The sequence below is a fragment of the Hypanus sabinus genome, chromosome 4 (assembly GCF_030144855.1).
Source record: "Hypanus sabinus isolate sHypSab1 chromosome 4, sHypSab1.hap1, whole genome shotgun sequence".
Taxonomy (NCBI): Eukaryota; Metazoa; Chordata; class Chondrichthyes; order Myliobatiformes; family Dasyatidae; genus Hypanus; species Hypanus sabinus.
In genome coordinates, this window is record NC_082709.1 from 126,212,310 (window position 1) to 126,233,725 (window position 21,416).

At 39.7% G+C, this 21,416-nt stretch overlaps 1 protein-coding gene across 15 annotated transcripts in view; it reads right to left on the reverse strand.

Moving 5' to 3' along the window:
* LOC132393183 (claudin-8-like) overlaps positions 1-21,416 on the reverse strand; it is a 70,771-nt gene that overhangs the window by 24,855 nt on the left and 24,500 nt on the right. Inside the window, exon 5 of one of the 15 annotated variants that reach the window (XR_009511784.1) lies at positions 16,831-16,853. The exons of the other annotated variants lie outside the window; for them this stretch is intronic. The gene's annotated coding sequence lies outside the window, so the exon portion shown is untranslated. Of the gene's footprint in view, positions 1-16,830; positions 16,854-21,416 lie in introns of those variants that run through there. 15 annotated transcript variants of the gene reach the window in all.

Sequence of the window (21,416 nt, forward strand, 5' to 3'; positions counted from 1 at the left end):
TGGCCTCTAGTTCTGGACTCACCCATCAGCGTGAACATGTTTCCTGCCTCCAGTGTGTCTAATCCTTTAATAATCTTATATGTTTCAATCAGATCCCCTCTCATCCTTCTAAATTCCAGTGTGTACAAGCCCAGTCGCTCCAATCTTTCAATATATGACAGTCCCGCCATTCCGGGAATTAACCTTGTGAACCTACGCTGCACTCCCTCAATAGCAAGAATGTCCTTCCTCAAATTTGGAGACCAAAACTGCCCACAATACTCCAGGTGGGGTCTCACCAGGGCCCTGTACAGCTGCAGAAGGACCTCTTTACTCCTATACTCAATTCCTCTTGTTATAAAAGCCAGCATGCCATTAGCTTTCTTCACTGCTTGCTGTACCTGCATGCTTGCTTTCATTGACTGATGTACAAGAACACCTATATCTCGTTGTACTTCCCCTTTTCCTAACTTGACTCCATTTAGATAGTAATCTGCCTTACTGTTCTTGCCACCAAAGTGGATAACCTCACATTTATCCACATTAAACTGCATCTGCCATACAGTTGCCCACTCACCCAACCTGTCCAAGTCACCCTGCATTCCCATAACATCCTCCTGACATTTCACACTGCCACCCAGCTTTGTGTCATCAGCAAATTTGCTAATGTTACTTTTAATCCCTTCATCTAAATCATTAATGTATATTGTAATTCTGACTCTTCGACCTTCTGACAGCATTAATGTTTTCAAGAATAATCATTGATTAGTCCATTCACAAACATCTCTGCCACAGCCATAACTCAAACCTTGGATAGAGCTCAGTTGTTTGCTCTGTGCCAGGCTAGCATAGAATCATTTCTGTACCTTTGCTGTGAGAGAAACAGTCAATTACTACAGTTCTCAAAATTAAATAAGAAGAAATATACCTTCATCAAGCAACAAATGGATACTCAACCTTAGGTAAACGTCGAAACGTTTGTGATTCGATGTACTGTTGCTAGTGAATTAAATATTCAACACCTTGGGCAATTATTATGTGGGCTGTAGAATATTATCTTCTGTAGAATTCCTCACTGGAGCGACTGAGCTCAACTGATTGATTTCTACTCAGATACTTTATGGATATTAACCTGTTGCTTGCTGTTTGGTAATGATACATAATATACAAGTTAAAAATTGAGCTGATATAAAATGTGCAATCCTGCCACCAGGTATGGAGGAAGGTTGGTGTAATGATATTCATCTTGAGCCTTTCTGGAAATGAACCAGAACCAACACAAATTATCCCCCTCTATTCTGAAAACTCCAGTAATTTATGGGTGATGTTCAATATAGAGGCAGAATTAAGATTTGAGAACTCAGAAGAACAACGTGAGATAAAAGCAAGGAGAAAGCAAGTGCAGTGCAGAGGTAGATATGTTTTTCTCACAAACTTATATGTTTACAATAATGAGAATCAGTTAATCACTCTTAGTGATAAATCGCGTATTCTTCCCCTAAGGTTGATTAAATTTTGTAACCTGCGTTAAACAGGAATAAATCAGCTAAAGTACTGAAGTTGCATATAAAGCAAAAATACCAGTATAAATTGTTCATTAATCCAATGTATTTTCTATTAGAAGGTACAGAGAATGAATCTCTGCCTTTTAAATTGATGTTCTCATTAACAGGTTCACTTAACTGTTGTGTATTGCATCTCCAATAAGCTGAGAAAGCCAAAGCACACTGCGTGACATTATTTGAATGTGTAAACCTCAATAACTAGTGCAGCAAGGATAACAAGATTATTTTTAAACCAGGCAAGCAGAGAAATGGAATTTGGATGAATTTTGTTCAAGGTATAAACCAAGGCAAGAAAGGATGTGGTCTGATTAAAATGATCAGTGGTGATCTTAGACAGTCTCATGTAATCTTCAGTAAATAGTGAGATGGGTCATCAGTTCATGATCTCCTCCCTCTCCCTCATATGCCTGTAAATGAAGATAGAGATGCCCTTCCTCACTCATGAACCATAAGAGCTCATCTGTGAGAGCAAGGCGACAATTTATATAATAATCGGGTACTCAACTATCTTGCAGACACATTTCAGCATTGGCTTCAACTTTTTTCTATGATGTTGATTTTTTTACCTGTTTGAACACCAACCAGGGTGTTTCTTTAGTGGGTGATGTTTTTTGGGTAAATCACCTCCTTTACATTTAGTAGAAATAACAGAAAGCTTCACTAGGTGAAGTATATCATAGTTAAATGAGTGGTAGCAATTTGTAGATGGTACACTGCCCCACTAAATATTAACAGAAGTAACAAAAAAGTGGTATATAATTTTAATGCTGCTTCTCTTCCAGATATCCCATAATTAAAATTTTTCACAAGTCAGGACTTGTCAAGATAATTAGGGTGTTCTAAAAAGAACGAACATTTATGTCTTCATCTTTGGAAACAGAATGTGTTTTAAGGTTTGTGTAGGAAATGGAGGCCACAATTATCTTTCCACTTACACATCAGTGCAGAATAGATTAAGCCATACATTGACAGAAGGGTGGCAATGTGGCTGTGAACTAAGACCTGATTCAGAGCCTAAAGAAGGCAAGCAGTCCATTATATTTCACTCTTCCCTTCTCCCACTCAAACTTCCTACCAATACCAAGAAAACATTTTACTGAACAGATGAAGCTCAGGATTAGAGAGTGTGTAAAAAAATCAAGCTCAAAGTAAATAGGATTTAGCAATTGCTTGCAAGGTCTGCCTACTTAAGAAAAGATATACTTGCCTTAGAGGCAATGTGGCAAGAATTCATTAGATTGATCCCTGGAACAAGTGGGTTATTTTACAAAGACAAAATGAACAGATTTATTTTAATTTTTCCTTTAGAAATACAGCATGGTAACAGGGCCCTCCAGCTAAACAACCCAAGCCAACCCAATTACACCAATGTGACCAATTAACCTTTGGAATGTGGGAGGAAACCAGAGCACCCAAAGGAAGCACACATAGTCATGGGGAGATCGTACAAGCCCCATACAGACAGCAGAACTGAACCCAGTTTGCTGACACTGTAATAGCATCGAGATAACTGGCATGCAACTTTGGTGGGTTGATTTCTTTGGTTTTCATAGAATGAAAGGAGACATTATTAAACTATACCAGGTTTTGAGGCTTTAATGGCGTACACGAGTTGAGGATGTTTCCAGTGGAGGGGGAGTTTCAAGGTCTCTCAGCACAAGGGATTATTCATTTGAAAAGCAAATCAGAATGAATTTCTTCTTTCAGGCTGATGTAAAACGTCAGAATTGTCAACCCTGGAAAGGTTTGGATGCTGAGTTATTGAATGTGTTGAAGGTTGAAAATAAGAGGCTTTAGGACAGCTGGAGGTTCGAGAATGACGGTGTTTTAGGCAGGAAGGTGGAGATGAGACCAATACTCAGCTCAGCTTTAATCCTTGTGAATCATACAAAAGGATTGAAAAGCTGGATGACATTCCTGCTCCTACTTGTTATGGTGGACCTGCCATAGACACTAGAAAATTGAATTCCTGGAATTTTATCTATACATGCTCCCGGGTTAAGAGGTAATGTGGGTATAAACACCCAACATTAGAGATCAAGCAAATCAAATGTTATATGCAGGTATTTAGACAATTTTCTCATTTACTTACACTCAAATATTAAACCCCCAGAACTCACTTCAGTCCCTTCTGGCCTCACCATCAGGTACAGAGACTTAAAAATAAAGTGCTTCCAATAAAATTGATTCAATTCAGGAGTAATGTTAACTGCTAAGAATAGTGTTTCTGGAGTTTTCTTGTTTTAATTTCTTTTCCCCCACACAGAGCCCAGTTCTATTACATAAATTCCTTTGAATTGACAGATTGTAGCATTAGACAGTCAGAAAATCAAAATGTTTTCACAATTGCTATTTCAAAAGTGCATGAAAGGTGGTTTGAAACTTCCACACTTATAAAAAAAATATAGTGTGATATCGATGATTTTCTTGGGGAAGTCTGACCAGAGCACATTGGAGATTAATCATCATTCCTCCCCGTGTGTGATTGTTGTTTTGCAAAGGTTGTGTGTTCTTCACCCTGAGTCAATTTTCACAAAATAGTTCTCTTCCTGTACTTGGCCTTCCCCACATATGAACTGTGCACTGTATTTCACATTACTTTGCTTCCTCTGACTTGAGATGGATTCTGATAGACATTTAATCAAATAGTTATGGGGTGGGAGATGACGACAGAGGTGTTGCAATGCAGTTTAGATAAGTTGAGGTCTTCCTAAATGGTGGTGTGTCAAAGTGTTCACTAGCCTAAGCTTAATGTTCACATGTTCTTCTGGAGCCAGATCCTGCATGGTCTCTGATGGTAAGCCTAATATCAGCTGGATCCTGAACCCAATATTACCGGGGAACCAAAAACCTGGTCTTCACATTAGCTGGGGCGCAAGGACCTAGATGGACCCCATAGGACTGGAATCGACAGTAGCTGGGACATGAGGATGTGGCTGGACTCAAGACAGCTAGGCATTGAGAGCAAAAGTAGGAACATCATGAGCTTGTCGAACACCCCCACCGTGGACTCGCTCAGGGCAGTTCCCAAGAATGGGCAGGCAACAAAAGTTCTCACTCCAGACTTTTGGTTATAATCTCCAAGGCATGCTGTTCAGGGCTCCAGGGTAAAGAGGGATGTGACATCACTAACTCTTCCTTTTAAGCATTTGAGTCAGACCCCAAGATTCCCTATCCAGCTCTGCTGGTTTCACAAGAGAATAAGCACAGTATGTGTCATACAAAATGTGCAATCATCCTTTTAGCTGCTAGAACTTCCAAACTGCTCAGGTCTGTTACTAATCCTACCACTGAACAAGTTCATCATCGGTCATGTTTTGTTTTTAATGTCAGATAAGCAAACTGGTATCTTCCCAGTATCAAACATCCTGATATTTCTATCATTCCAGTCCGGAACCTCACTAATGTCTGAAACTGACTGTATGATTGTAGCTTAAGAATAAAATATCAAGGTTTTGTAGACTTCAAACAGATGGATGAACATTCAATCATTTCTGATCTAATAATGCCCTAAGAATCAGTCCATCACGGTAAAGATCATCTGTTATGCAACCAGGATCATATGCCCTACTGTCTCATTACTTCAGTGGCTCTGTGGCCTGAATTTTAAATGTAATCCTCGTGCTTATATGTGTTTTGAGAAAACCTGCAATGTTTGCCATATCATTACGGATAATGACGATTGTAATACTCTCATCCGATAATAGCTCTATCACTTAGGTCTAATTTGTCAATGTTGGTATACAATTTGCAGTCAACACTGACATCACGGTGTGCTTTCTTTTGACATTGTTGAATGTCAGTGCTATGCAAATTTTACACCAAGTTACCAAATTGGACCTCAACACTACCACCTTGTGTTTAACTTGCAAAGGTCACCAGCGGTCTGCAGAAGGAAGGTGCTATCTGAAGAAATCATCAATCACTTGGCAGTTTGATAGGATTCGATTTTTGGGCTGTTGAGGTTGGTTTGGACTTCGGTGAAAAACTGGTCACTGTTTCTGAATTCTGCGGGGGACGTCATGGTTGAGTGAACATAGGGTCTGGTCTTCTGAGCCGAGCTCCGTTGGTGCCAGACCCAGGGCACTGTTCTGGGTCCTCAACTCAATAAGAACAATGAATAGAGTCTCTCACAGAGAAGGGTGATCAGTTAAGAGAGTAATCAGAAGGAATGCATCACCAATGAGCAATACCTGAGCAAAACACCAGAGCTGCTGACGGAAGCATACTATATCTACAATAACATCTGTAGCTTCAGTGAAGGAGCACAAGTGTGTTGTTCTAAAGCTTTCCTGACTGGTGCTTGAGATGACAACTGCAATTCACAGATTACACCAGTGCTGCATCCAGGGCATCAACAGGGGCCGCCAATCAGCAGAGACCCATCCTGCTCCAATTAGCACAAGGCATCCAAAGCATGCATATTCCCCAGGACTGCAATCTTCCTGAACATGCAGGAAGCCATGGACTGCACCCACATTGTGTCAAATGCAACGGATGTGATGTTCCACACTGCAAGGCTTCACACTCCCTGAATGTCCAGTCATCTGGTGCCTCCAATAATCATACTGGTCATTTCTCAGTAGTCAGAAAACATCATGACATGCTCATCCTACAACATGTCCTCTGTGTCTTCTCAATTTGAGGCACAGAACTGACAAAAGGAGGGAGGGATGATAGTTGGGGACAGGGGCAGTCTACAATCCACCTGACTCCATTGTAAAGCCCACAACAAGTGAGAGAATATTCGTGTAAGTTCATCTATAACTAACTGAGTAAACTATTCGTATTTTGAAGCAAGACTCCCACTGCAAGGGCTGCTCTAATGGCACTTGTCATGCACTGCAGAGGATGGTTTCAAATTCATGGCCATATATTGGCCTCCAACATTACCAACAGCTGCAGAACAGGAATTGGAAGAACAGGGAAAAGGGGAAATAGGAAAAGATGGAGAAGGAAAAGGAGAAGAAGAAAAAACATCGAGAGGTCCTTGCTGGTTCTGCAGTCAGAAATCACTTCATTATAATTCCATTAGACAACCCCAATTACTTCTGTTTTTATGACTATTTTCCCTCTGTTACTCATCATTCAGCATCTACTTGTGCACACTGGCAGAGCTTAAGACAGAAGTGATCTAATCAGCCTCTCTGGCCTACTTTTCCATTCAATAGAATCATAGCAGATCCATTCTTGGCCTTCACACTGTTTTTCCTCATTTCTACCCATATCCTGCATCACCCAAGTTGATTAATAATTTATCAGCCTAGGTCCAAATATACAATAATTTTACTTCCACGACTCAGGAATTCCAAAGTTTTACAACGCCCCAAGTGGTGAAAAATCCTCCAAGAGGACCACAACCTTGTAGTGATTTAGAAGCTTGCATGTCTCAATGAGCCAGGGAGCTAGACTGGCTGGAGTCAGGACCTTGTGCTTTGGCTCTTGGTAGGGTTTCCATATCAAGGGTGAAATACTGTTAAACAAAAATGCCACATCCAAGTTTTACAAAGCCCATCTGGTTTCTTATACCATCTGTGATAAAGTAACCAGTGAGCAAGAAACACATGGAGGCTCAAGGAATTCTTTCCAAGTTTGAGTGAAGCAAATGGGCATTGCCAGTGGTCTCAGTAGACAAGAAAGATCTGTGGTGATTTCAAGGCCATCATCAACCCAGTATGGTAAGTAGATCAATACCCTCTGCCCAGGATACTTTGTAAACCTTTCTGGAGGGAAACACTTCAGCAAAGTGGACTTAGCTAAGGACAGATGGAGATGGAAGAAGAGTCCAAAGTGTTTCTCACCATAAACCATAGGTGTCAAACTCAAGGCCCACGGGCCATATCCGGCCCGGCGTACAATTATATCCGGCCCGCGAGATCATTTTAGATAGATCTATTATTTTAATTATTAATGGCCCGGCGATATGAAGCCTATAATTGTAAGTTAACACCAATCATAAAAATAATGCTTGCTCAGCAGTCTTCTTCATAAGAAACAGAATTTGTGAAGTGAAACACTTTGTAGTTATAGCAGAGACTGAGACACATGAGAACAGGCTGAAAAAACGGAGGCAATGAAAGCTGCGTTTGCACGCGCCCGACTGATCCGGCCCACATGAAGCTGCATTTTGCCCAATCCAGCCCGTGACCAACAATGATTTTGACACCCCTGCCATAAACACTCACAAAGGGCTTTATCACTACAAAAGGCTTATTTTTGAGTAGCATCTGTACTGCACTCTGGCAGAAAGCTGTGTAAGGCTTCCCAGGCACACAGTGTTACCAGAGAGGATGACAAGGAACATCTCTAAAATCTCAAAACAGTGTTAAAAACTTGAGAAGATTATGGGCTCTAAGCACAACACAACAAGTGTGAATTATTTAAACCAAGCATCACTTACTGTGCTTACCACTGACACACAAGATTTACACAAGTGTGCAGAAAAAAATTCAAGCAGCGCTGGATGCCCCAAGGCTGAAAGATGTGTCACAGTTGCAGCCTTTTTTAGGATTTGTCAATTACTATAACAGGCTCCTGCCAAACCTGGCTACTGAGCTCCACCCCTTGAACTGATTAGTACAGATTGGGAAGAAATGGCAATGGACAAAGCAATGCGAGGTGGCTTTCCGAAAGAGACTGGAAATGGAGATGCCAGACACTGTATTTGCACATTATAACCCACATCATCCAGTGAAGCTTACCCGAAGTGTCACACCTTATGGTATAGGTTCAGTCATGTCACATGAGTGACAGCAGTGAACACCCCATAGCCTTTGCAAATCACTCCCTTACCGCTGCAGAGAAGATTTGCGCACAGATTGACAGAGAGGCCTTGTGTCTGTTTTGGGCTGTAAAATGCTTCAACTAGTACCTTTATGGGAGAGAGTGCTCATTACTGATCATCAACCACTAGTTATGTTGAGGCTTTGTTTTGTGACCTGGAATAGATCAGCAGATCAAGCAGCTTGCTGGGCAAAGTTATCCAGAGCAATCTGCAGTCCCAGAGTCAACTCTTACATCCATCATGAGGAGGTCCCAGAACCTGAGATTGTCTCACCTGACAAGCAGAGTCACCCACCCTCACCCGTCAAGAAAGATGTTAGCCCACAAGAGTAAGAAATCCTCCACAGTGATTAAATCCTTAGGCCTGAATGGGACAATGCAAAATTTACTGTGATGTGATTGTCTATATAGTAGCTGTATTATGTAGCACAATGCTTATATGGTTGAGATGCATTCTATACTGAGTTGGAATTTGTGGATAAGTAGGGAGGAGTGTTGTGTATTAAATATTTCTGTAATATTTAAATAGTATTGCATTCTTGGTTCACGTCATTCATTATAGATTATATGTAAGTACATGAATGACTTACGTCATCATGTAACCATGTCATATGTGCACACTTCACTAAAATAAAACTAAACATACATGATTTATCCCCGGCTCCTGTGCTTTTCTTTCAATTAGTTTTATGTTTTAGAGTTACAAAACAGAAAAGTCAGATTCTGCTGCAACTCCATCCACAAGATGGTGGATGACACTGCTGTCATAGGCATATCTCAAATAACATTGTGTCAGAATATTGGGGGGAGATAGAAAGCCCAGTGACATGACAGTAACCTTTCTCTAAGTGTCAGTGAAACAAAACAGCCAGTCATTGAATTCAGGAAGGGTCAGTGTACATACTCCTGCATCTATCAACAGTGCTGAGGTCAAGAGGGTTGGGAGCTTCAAGTTCCTAGGAGTAAACATCCTAATACCTTGTCCTGGTCCAGCCACATAGATGCCACAACCTAGAAAGCTCCCCAGTGCCTCTACTTCCTCAGGAGGCTTAAGAAATTTGCCAGTCCCTTTTACCCCTCAACTTTTGTTATCACTGCACCACAGAGAACATTCTATCAGGATGGGCTATGGCTTCGTTTGGCAACTGTTTTACTTGTTACGGCAAGGAACTGCAGAGAGTTGTCACAACAGCTCAGCACATCGTGGAAACCAGCCTCTTCTTCATGGACTCCATCTACACTTTTTGCTCCCTCAGTAAAGCAGCCAGCATAATCAAATACCCACCATCCTGTAAATTCTCTCTTCTAGCCCATCTCATTGAGCAGAAAATACAAAATCCTGAAAGCACGTACCACCAGGTTCAAGGACAGATTCTATCTTGCTATTATAAGAATATTGAACAGTCCCCTAGCACAATAGATGGACTCTTGACCTGACAACCTACTTCATTAGGACTTTATACCTTATAGGCTACTTGCACTGCACTTACTCTTTAACTGTGACACTTCATTCTGCTCTCTGTTGTTTTACCTTGTACTACCTCAATGCACCATGGTAATGAATTGATCTATATGAATGATTTGTAAGACAAGTTTTTCCACTGTACCTTGCTACATGTGACAATAATAAACCAATTTAATTTTATTTTCTCTCCCTAACTTATTTTGTTTCATATACTACAACCTCTTAGGTTTTTATATAGAGAACCACATGTTGTAGTAACAGATTCCAAAGGAATAATTTGCATATAATGAATAATGAACTGTAATATATAAAGAATAATGAACTGGTAATTGAATACAACCTATAGACTCACTTTCAATGACTCTACAACTCATATTCTCAGTTTTATTTACTTTTTGTTTATTATTGTTATTTGTTTTCTTTTGTATTTGCAGAGTCTGTTTTCTTTTGCACATTGGTTGTTTGTCAGTTTTTGTTTATGTGTAGTTTTTTCATTGATTCTATTGTATTTCTTTGTTCTACTGTGAATGCCAGCAAGAAAATTAATCTCAGTGTAGTAAGCAGTGACATATATGTACTATGACAATGATTTTACTTTGAACATCTCTGGATAACTCTGGAATCTCAATCTCTAAGGTTGGCATCCTACCATCCAAAATGATGAATTCACTTAAGATATCCAGTTCAGATGGCATCTCTGGCTAAGTACCAAGATCTGTGTGGGGCAACTATGTGGAGCATTTATGAATATGGCTGGGTTGAGTTGTTCTCTGATATTGGCACTTTATGTGCAAACATTTTGTCACTATGCGAGGATACATCAGTGTGGTGTATCCTCTGAAAACTTGGTTTTTATACACTTTTCATTCAGCTGATTGGACCATTTTGTAAACTCAATTGTGATGTGGGGAGGAAATCTCATCGCTAATTGGTTGTGTGGCAAATTTCATGCATTGTGGACAGGAAATTTGCCCTCATTTGCTCATAAATAGGATCAAGGATTTCCTTGTGTTTGCTCAAGGTCTATGTGGTTGTTGACAGAATCGTTTGTGGAAAACCTAGTCTCTAGGAATTCTCTTGCATGTCACATATTCACTAGCACCTAGACTTACACTAATACCCAGTCAAATTTGTGCCCTCCTCGATCATGGGTAGAGACTAGGGAGAGTCAGTCATGCCATTTTACAGCCAGTTGATGTTCATGGATCCTTGGTTTCTCCCAGTACTAGTTGATGCATTGCCCATATTGGATTTTGTAGACCACATTGGTCTTGTGTAATAACTTAGTTTGTTCTTTTGCTCTGCAAAGTACTCTCCTCAGCATTGCTGTTGGTTTATGCATGAGTGAAATTCTATGTTCTTAGAACAGTTGAGCTATCATTTCTGAGATATTTTGAATGTATGGAAGGACTACTCATTTGGTTGGTGCATTGTTAAATTTGCAGCCATCTTTGTATGAAGATTTGTGGGTATCCATTTCTTGTGAATACTTTAAAGAGATGTTTCTCCTCTTTCTCCTTTACTTCTGCTGTGCTGCGGTCTGTCTCCAGTCTTTGGAACAAAGTTTTGATACACAGCTCTTCTAGTGTGCATTGCTGTGATAATTTATGAATATATTCAATCTCTTAGTTCTGTGGTCTGAAGTTTCCATTTCCTTCAGAAAGGCATGTATTGTGTCAGTAGAGCATGGTGACCTACCTTGGAGACTAACGTCTGATAACACTTACATCAATTGTAATGAAGTGCTTCAAGAAGTTGCCTATGGTGCAAATCAACTCCTTTCTCAAAGATTACCTGGATTTGCTTCATTTTTCTACAAGTTAATGACAGAAGTGATTTCTCTGGTTCATCTATCTGCTCTGGACCATGTGGGCAATAGGAACTCATGTGTCAGGTTGACTACAGATCAGCAGTTAACACAATCATCATATCCAAAATCATGTACTTTGATTTAAAACATGTACTTTGTTCTACTGTGAATGACTGCAAGAAAATTAATCTCCGGGTAGTATTTGGCGACATACTGTATACAAACTTTGATAATAGATATACTTTGATTTTGTTTATTCAATCTTCCTTTCAAAGTGGATAACTTCACATTTTTCCACATCAAACTTCATCTGTCAACTTCTTTCCAATTCTGATCACCCCTCTACATCCTTTTTGCTCTAGACTTGTTAACCTATCTACTTTTCAGCATATTTGGCTGCAGTACATTATGGGCCTCTATCCAACACAGCTATAGAATATTATTTATAAATACTGTAGCTGAAGCCCCAGCAATGAGCTCCCTGGCACCCCAGTAGTTACTTACTACTGATCCAAAAGTGACACATTTATCCCAACTCTGTTTACTGGTAGTTAACCACTTCAATGTCCCAACAAATATATTGTATGATCCCCAAACCACACTCTGATGTACAGTGATATTTTAGGTGGCACCTTATCGAACTGTAACAAATTGTGTAACTTAATTTCCCTTTCCCAAGATAATGTTGACTCTGCTTGATTATCTGTCCTGCATTTTCCCTATTATAGATGTTAGGTTAACCGGCCTATAAGATCTTTCTCTCTCCCTTCATGAATAATGATACCATATTGGTGGCTTTCTAGGCCTCTGGGTCATCATCAGGTTCCATTCTGCAGACATGTCCTTAAAACGCAAGGATGTAGGGTATGGTCCAAGGTATTTGTCAGTCTTTAATTAAAACAAAAGATCACATTAAATTCCTAATGAGGTGTGACACATCATTTTAGGTGTTTACTGCATTAAGTGATATTTTATAGCGATATTAAAATATTAATGAGTTCTTATGAAATATTCAACTAGTTTTAGCTGAGCATTCTACAGGTGAGTACACTATGCTTTGAAGCTACTACTGTCACATCATGGTTAATTCTGCAATATGTAATTGCTGCTTTGACTCACACTCAATTGTCTAGAAGTTGATTAATTTTAAGTACCTCTGCATTTGTATAGACATACTACATCTTATTATGCAATCCTAGTGTTTAGATAAAACATTTACCCTCTGGATTTCTAAATCAAACTTGAAATGACACTTCAATTTGAGATGGCGGATGGCAGACAGTTTCATAAAGATACCCAAGAGGACTTAAAGGATAACTTGCTACAAGAAATTTTGACAGAAAGAAGCAAAAGTGTTAGTTGATAACCATGTTGTATGCTGTAACTTGACACTGATGAATTGGTGACATGTACTTAATCTGAACTGTTGATGCACTGGTTTAAAATATAACCACACTGAGCCATCCTAACATTGAAAAGTAATGCACTGAAGGATTATCCTTAGTGTCTATCAATCACATCAGATGAGGATTTAATTAACCAGAGAAATGTTGATCAATTTTTGAATAAATCTAAATATACAACATGAATTCTATTTTCTCTCCTTATATCCATACAAGTTTTAAACAGAAAAATCAAAAATAAAGACTAATTGGAAAACATTTCTGGAGGCACTCAAAAGACAATTACAGTATATGGAAGAAGGCAAATTTAATTTGATTTTAATCTTCACTTTCAGATGAGATTAAAGACAAGGGACTGATCATCTGATATTCTGCCATATGCAGATTAGCTACTTCAAAACTTTTTGCCTGTAGAGTGTTGGAGGTGTGAGCAGATAGGGTCATCGTGAGGTGGAACTATTGAGACATCTTGACAGACTGGACCAACAGTCCTTAACCCAAGAGATTTAATAACTGACACAGAAAAAATGTTTAAAAGAGAAAAAAAAGAAATTGGGATTAGACTAGAAGACACAAAGAAAATGTGACAGAATTTTTTTTAAGTTTAGCAGTAAAACTTTTAAATTCCAAAATCCTTTAACAAAAATTTAAAATCTGGAGGAATACGAGTTCACTTTGTTTTACTTATACAGCATCTGGGCCAGAAAGATTGATCCACATCTAGGAAAATGAACACTATAACAGGTACCAATTCTGTCAAATAGTATCACTAATTTCTTTGGTGAATTAGATTAGTAATCAAAGTACAACATCAGCCATTAAGTAGAGCAAGGTGAGACTGACTGCCTCAACATCAGGGAAGCATTTGACTGAGTAAACCATCAAACAACTTTGGTTAAGTGAAGACCTTGATGTTGGGGATTAAGTTCTGATGGTCAAAGTCATGCATCAATAAAAGCAAGATGGTTGTGGTTGTTGGAGGTCAGTGATCTCTTTCCCAAGTCACAGCTGTTGACACTCTTCAGGACTATGTTCTAAGCCCAACCACCTTCAATTACCCTTGGCATTAATTGGTACTACCATCAGTGAAATCACTACCATCGACATTCCAGCGAGTCGATGCAGACCAGAAACTGAAATACTGTAGCTTGAAAGGGCTTCAGAGTCTTTGTTTTCTCAAAATGCCCCAATTCCTGACATCCTGAAGTTTTTCCACACATGTAAATTGGCTTAATACTGTCACAGGTACAGTGAAACATTTGTCAAGAGCATGGTGGAAAACTCTCCATTTGCCTGGAGGTGTCCAACTCTAACAGCTCCAAGAAAACTCAATACCATTTGGGAGAAAATAGTTCACATGATTATATTCATGCCATTCCTGTTTTTCAATTTCTCCCTCTTTGCCACTATTTTCCTAGGATGAAACTTTCTTTGCTAGAACATCAGAGATGTCCTCTTTCTTCAACGAATGGGGTTTCCCTTCCTCTATGAATGATGCTGCCCTCACCAACATCTCCTCCGTTTCCTAGACGTCCACCCTCACCCCATCTTTCCTCTGCTTTAGAAGGGATAGAGCTCCTCTTCGCCTCACCTACAACCCTATGAGCCTCCTCATCCAGCACATCATTCTCTACAACTTCTGCCATCTTCAATGAGATCCTACCACCAACCACACTCCACTTCCCACAGGGATCTCTCTCTCTCCATAATTCCCTTGTCTATTCGTCCCTCGCCACTGATCTCCCTCGCCACTGATCTCCCTCCTGGCACTTATCCCTGCAAGCAGAACAAATGCTACACTTGTCCATTCATCTCCCTCCTCACCTCCATTCAGGTGTAAACAGTCCTTACAGGTGAAGTGTTGCCTCACCTAGAATTCTGTCAGTCATGTACTGTATCTGAAGCTTCAGGAGCGGCCTCCTCTACATCAATGACACCTAACGTAGATTGGGGGAAAATCACTTTGTCAAGCATCTTTGCTCCAGCTGAAGCAAGCAGGTTTTCCTGGTGGCCAGCCATTTTAATTCCAGTCCCCATTCACAGTCTGACATGTTGTTAACTGGCCTCTTCTGCATGATGAGGCCATTCTCAGGTTGGAGAAGCAATACCTCATATTTCGGGGGGGGGGGGGGGGTCTGTGTACGTTCTTCCAGATTTCCAGCTTCTACATAATATCCTGTGTCCACGTGATTATACCTCATCCTATAATGATTGCTACAAGTTCATCCCTCCACCACCATTGCAGTGGCCGCAGAATGCGTCACCTACAGAAAGTGCACTACTGTTACCTGTCCAAGCTACTACCCCTCAAACCAGCTGCAGGTACCTGGAAGCATCACCTCCTGCAAAGTCTTCTCCAACACACATACCAGGAGTTACATCAGAATTACTACAACACTGTTGAATCTGACCCCTGGAATTTTTAACTCATCAGGACAATGGAAGTACATTCAGCAAAAAGACCTCTGCAGTTCAGGAAGAATGCAACTCACCACCACCTTCTCAAAGGCAATTTGAGAAGGGCATTAAATGCTGGTCTCTCAAGCAATGCCCATATGCTCAGTAGATAGTTTCAATGAACTATAGGATTTGAAGGTTTCTCTGAATGCATTTCATCTTTAATTGAAACTGATTGTTGACAATTTAAATTCAGCAATATTATTGCCAATTCTAAGACTGAGTCAACCATTTCCATTTACATATACATTTGCCTATAATGTCCTCTGCCTGCTCTTTCTGTCTGTTGTAGGCATTAATCAAATAATTCTGTTCCAGTGCCAAGTCCACTTTAAGTCTAAAGGGGAAAGAGGCCAGCAATAAGTTTATACGACATCCTGCTGCTCTGTCAGCAACTTCAGTAAGATCTCTGGCCAGAGCAAGCTCATGCTTTATAATTCCAAATGGAAATACAAAGTCATCTTGTTCAAGAAAATATCGATAGGACAGATCATTCAGGATTGGTGTTACTGCTTGGAAACACTGCCTGCAGTTCCCAGAGAATGCACTGATCTGGTTCCAATACAGGGAGGCTCCCTCAAACCCTGCCTGACATTATGGAGTTCAGTCATAAGGAATATTGTTGCTGCAGAGTAGTATTCTCAGAAATTTGGTTAACAGGGAATTTTAAGGGTTAGTCACTTTCAAAAATAATTTTGCATTTAGCAATAATGAGAGTTTCAATTACTCTAATATTTCCTGGGATAGATTAACATCAAATGTTCAGAGCATGCAGAATTCGTATGTAATTGAAAATCAGTGAAGTGTAAATGTTGGCAATCTGAAATAAGTGCAGAAAATACTGAAAACACTCAGTAGATCGGGTGGAATCTGTGGAAGGAAAATTAGCATTGTGTTTACATGTCCAGCAGCAATATTGCATTATGTTGAAGGCCCAAGACAGTGTGCACATGAGAACTTGTCTGATGTCCTGTGGATTACAAATGTTGGTATGCAGTGATGGATGAATGGAGGTGGAGGTGTATGGTATAAAGGAGCTGACATTTGGATAGGGTTAGAAGCATCAGCAGAGGGGAAAATTGGGAATGTAATCCATTAGTGTGTCTCTCTCAAGACAGGTCTTACCTTTCTTTGTACGCTTAAACTTTTCTCATGTCATCAGATGTAGAAAACAACATATCATCTCTGCTCCTTCTCCTTCCTAAAGAAAGCATTAGCCTGTGGACTTTCCTAACAGTTATGATATAAACTTTATGAGAAGCTTGTTTGGGGATAACTCGCTTAGTTTGCTGCACAATATTCACAATGAGGTAATGCTGTACTCCTATGAGTGAAGTCTTACTTTGTCAGAGGCGCTGTCTTTTGCAATCAATGTCAAGTCGATGTAGAGACTAAATGACAGAAAACAATAAAGATAATGGGATCAATCCATGGAAGCTTGGCTTACGTTTATGCCTAAACGAATGTTACTAAAAGAGATTATTTATGCATTATCATACAGATTTCTAGATAACATTTTTTACTTATATATTCCTATATTTTAAATCTATTGCTCATTTAACATGATCTTGACTGGTTCTGCAATGCTGTGAGATGTTATGAAATTATGGAAAGTGAGATATTATTTCAAACACTTTCTTTCTATAGGTCTGGATGAAGCCAACTTATTTTCAAAATGTTGCATATAACTATTACAGCATGGTAACAGGCCATCTCAGCCCTTCTAGTCCATGCCGAATGCTTACTCTCTCCTAGTCCCACCAACCTGCACTCAGCCCATAACCCTGCATCCCTTTCCTGTCCATATACCTATCCAATTTTACTTTAAATAACAATACCGAACCTGCCTCTATCACTTCTACTGGAAGCTTATTCCACATAGCTACTACTATGAGTAAAGAAAATCCCCCTCGTGTTACCCCTGAACTTTTGCTCGCTCTCTACTCATGTCCTCTTGTTTGAATTTCTCCTATTCTCAATGGAAAAAGCCTATCCACGTCAACTCTATCTATCCTCATAATTTTAAATACCTCTATCAAGTCCCCCCTCAACCTTCTACTCTCCAAAGAATAAAGACCTAACTTGTTAAACCTTTCTCTGTAACTTCAGTGCTGAAACCCAGGTAACATTCTAGTAAATCTCCTCTGTACTCTCTCTACTTTGTTGACATCTTTCCTATAATTCAGTGGCCAGAACTGTACACAATACTCCAAATTTGGCCTTACCAATGCCTTGTACAATTTTAACATTACATCCCAACTCCTATACTCAATGCTCTGATTTATAAAGGCCAGCATACCAAAAGCTTTCTTCACCACCCTTTCCACATGAGATTCCATCTTCAGGGAACTATGCACCATTATTCCTAGATCACTCTGTTCTACCGCATTCTTCAATGCCCTACCATTTACCATATATTAAGAATGTTCTCTGGAATAAGATTTAATGGATCTAACTAATATACTAGTACCTCATTCTGTTCTGAAAGTGATTGATCGTTATGCTGCTGTATATATACTGTATAAATAAACTATTTTATATACTTGGAAATGTGATCTCACTGTTATTTTTCTATTTAAGTATGATTAATGAGTGTTTCAATGAAGGTAAACATTAGGGTATTAGATTATTATTTTATAAATCATGAATATAAACTGTCCCAATACAAAATATAGTGAAAACTGACAAAAATAACCCTTGAACAAGCAGGGATAAAAGAGGAAACCTATGCCTGGAGTTAGAGGAGGTAGGGGAGGTCCTTAATGAATACTTTGCTTCAATATCTTCAGTGTAAGGGTATCTTGATGAATGTAAGAGTAGAACAGGCTAATGAGCTGGAACATGTTTAAGTTAAGAAAGAGGATGTGTTAGAATTTTTGAAAAACTTTAGGATCATTATGTCCCCAGGGCCAGGTGGGATTTTCCCCACGATATCACAGGAAGAGAAAGCAGGCCATGGGAGTAGTTACCAGAAGATTGGAGGCTGGCAAATGTTTTTCCTTCATTCAAAAATAGAAACATGGATAATTGTGGTAATTGTAGAGCAATGAGTCTTACGTAAGTGGTGGGCAAACAACTGGACAGGATTTACAAGCTCTTGGAGAAACATGGTCCAATTAGAGATAGAAAGCATGGCTTTGTGAAAAGCAGGTTGTGCCTCAAGAGCCTGACTGACTTCAAGGAAGTGACTAAACAAACTGATAAAGGTAGAGTGATGTATATGGACTGTAGTAAGTTGTTCAACAAGGTTCTCCATGCTAACATCATTCAGAACAACAGAAGGCATGGGATAAGGCTATTAGACCATTAAGTGTAGGAGCAGACTTCGTTCAATCAGCCCATCAACTCTGCTCCACCATTTGAACATGGCTGATTTATTTTCTGTCTCAATCCATCTTCCTGCCTTCTCCCAGAAATCTTCAACACTGTTACTGATCAAGAACCAATCAATCTTAGCTTTAAACATGCCTGATGACTTTACCCCCATAGCCAACTATGGCAATGAATTCCACAGATTTGCCACCCTCTGGCTGAAGAAATTCCTCTTCATCTCCATTCTAAAGGAACATCCTTCTACTCTGAGGCTGTGCCCTCTGGTCCAGGACTCCCCCACTACTGGAGACATACTCTTCACTTCCAGTCATGAGCCCTGCAGGCCAATGTGGCTTGCTGTGGAGTGTTGGGTTTCTAGGTTTCTGAAGCACCTGTACTTACTAATTGCTATCTTAACTAGAGTCATTAAGCCCTTGTGTGTTCTGTTTAATCTTCTCAAGTTAATTGTTACTGGCACAGGCTTTCTGCATTCTATGATTATTTAAAGTGGACTCTCATTAAGTGCCTCACGAAGTCCTTGTGTCTGGAGAATGATTTGTCCTGCAGGTTGCTCAGTCATTACTGATGCTCTGTTGGTATCTTAAGATTAACCTCTTATTTCCATCTTCACATGGGAATCTCAAGATCATTGGGCCTGAGCCAGGCTTTCCATCCCTGTCTCAAGTTCCCCAGGGCTTCTTGGGATGTCGTGCGCCAGCCTTAGGGAGGGAGGTACTGTCATGAGCTCACTCATGTCACCGATGCTCTGTTGGTATGCCAAACTAGAAAGGGCCTTCTGCCAGTCAGCCAATTTTATGTCCATGTATATTTCCTCCAGTACCCTAGGCTCTTATCTTGCTTAGCAGCTTCATATACAGCACCTTATCAAAGGACTTGGGAAAATACAAGTGAACGGCATCCACTGACTCTCCTTTGTATATCATGACTGTTATTTCCTCAAAGAATTCCAACAGATTTGTCAAGCAAGATTTCCCCTTAAGAAAACCATGCTGACTTTGGCTTATTTTATCATGCGCCTTCAAAATCTCATCCTCATTAATGTTTTGCCATCCACTGAAGTCAGGCTAACTGGCCGGTAATTTCCTGTCTTTTGCCTCCACTGGTCCCCTTCTTGAACAATGCAATGACATCTGCTATTTTCCAGTCCTCTAGAACCCTCCCAGAATCTAATGATTCATGAAAGATCACTAACAATTCCTCCACATTCTCTTCAGCCACCTCTTTCCAAACCCTGGAGTGTAGTCCATCTGGAACAGGTTACTTACCCACATTCAGACCATTCAGCTTCACAAAAACCATCTCGTTATAATAGTGATTACACTTACTTCTGCCCTGTGATACTCTTGAATTTCTGGCATACTGCTGGTGTTGTCCACAGGGAAGACTCATGCAAAATAACTACTCAGTTCCCCCACCATTTTCTTTTCCTCATTACTCCCTCTCCATCTTCATTTTCCAGTGGTCCAATGTCTATTCTTGCCTCTTTTTCACACTTTATATGTCTTAAAAAATCTTTCGGCATTCTCTTTTGTATTATTGGTTAGTTTACATTTATATTTAATCTTTTATCTCCTTTTTTTCTTGCTTTCTGTTGGTTTTTAATAGATTTCCAATCCTCTAGCTTCACAATAATTTTTGATAATTATTATAAATTTGCTAATTACAATAAGTTCGTTAATTAAATCTGGTTCATTACACAATACCTAATCTAGAATTGCCATTTTCCTAGAGGGTTAACCATAAGCTATCTTGCAGGCATTATACAAACTCCTTCTTTTGGGATCGAGCACCAACCTAATTTTCCCAATCTACCTACATATTAAAATCTAATGACTATCATAACTCTTTTTGCCATTCTTTTTCTATTTCCCATTGTAATTTGTAGCCTGCATTATGGTTACCATTCAAAGGCTTTTATATAACTCCCATCTAGGTCTTTTCACCCTTTCAGTTTCTTAACTCTACCCATAACGAATCTATGTCTTCTGGTTCAATATCATCTATTTCTAAAGATTTAATTTCATTTATTTACCAACAAAGTCACCTGACTCACTCTGTTACCTGCCTGTTCTTTCAATAAGATGTGTATCCTTGGATGTTAAGCTCCCAGCTATGATTTTCTTTCAGCTATGGCTCAGTGATGACCAGGAATCTCCCTGGATTAGAGAGTATGTCTTAGGAGAAAAGGTTGAGTGAGCTAGAGTTTTTCTCTTTAGAGTGAAGGAGGATGAGAAGTGTCTTGACGGACGTGTATAAAATGATAAGAGGCATGGATAGATGGATAGCCAGCAACTTTCTCACAGTGCAGCAATGGCTAATATGAGAGGACATATTTTGAAAGTGATTGGAAGAAAGAATGGGGAAATATCGGAAATGTCAGAGTTAGTTTTTCTACACAGAGAGTGGTAAGTGCATAGAATACGCTGCCAGGGTTGGTGGCAAAAGGAGATACGTGAAGTTCTTTTAAGTTACTTTTTGATGGGCGTATAAATGAAAAAAATGGAGGACTATGTGAAAGGGAAGAATTAGATTCATCTTGGAGTAGGTTAAAAGTTTGGCACCGCATATGGGCCAAAGGGATTGCACTGTGCTACATCTATGTCTAATGCAATGAACCAGCC